The 483-nt window shown below is 55.9% G+C and overlaps 1 protein-coding gene across 1 annotated transcript in view; it reads right to left on the bottom strand.

Annotated features, from left to right (window-relative positions):
• Positions 1-483, bottom strand: part of LOC107686907 (netrin receptor UNC5D-like) — a 224,141-nt gene that overhangs the window by 188,571 nt on the left and 35,087 nt on the right. The gene's annotated exons all lie outside the window — the stretch shown is intronic.

The raw sequence follows: 483 nt of genomic DNA, 5'->3' as shown, positions 1-483 counted from the left end.
ACATCCAGATAGCCCCTCGTCACAGGCCATTCTTGAGATTCGCCTTCGAGGGAGTGGCTTATCAATATACAGTCCTTCCCTTCGGGCTGTCCCTGCCCCCCCCGCACTTTACGAAGTGCATGGATGCGGTTCCACTGAGACGGGATCTCCTCTCTCAAGCGAACGGGACATTATGGCATCCTCGGCCCGACCTATGGGCCCTGCACCTCTGGACGCTCAACGGGAGCCTTCGTGCCTCCCAGAGCGAGTCTTAAACACAATTTCGGAGGCTAGAGCTCCGTCTACGAGACGCCTCTATGCCTTAAAGTGGTCTTGTCTGGAATTCGGGCCTAACGACTCTAAAGTCGTCCTGAAACCGAGGCACGGTTACGTACCTAAAGTGCTCTCCACCCCGTTCAGAGCACAGGTCATTACGTTCTCCGCACTTCCTCCAACTGAAGAGGACAGAGAGCTATCTCTGCTCTGCCCCGTCAGAGCGTTGAG

Source organism: Sinocyclocheilus anshuiensis, unplaced genomic scaffold (assembly GCF_001515605.1).
Source record: "Sinocyclocheilus anshuiensis isolate Anshui unplaced genomic scaffold, SAMN03320099.WGS_v1.1 scaffold1545, whole genome shotgun sequence".
Classification (NCBI taxonomy): Eukaryota; Metazoa; Chordata; class Actinopteri; order Cypriniformes; family Cyprinidae; genus Sinocyclocheilus; species Sinocyclocheilus anshuiensis.
The sequence above is the reverse complement of the archived record's forward strand: the minus strand, read 5'-3'. Positions and strand labels throughout refer to the sequence as shown.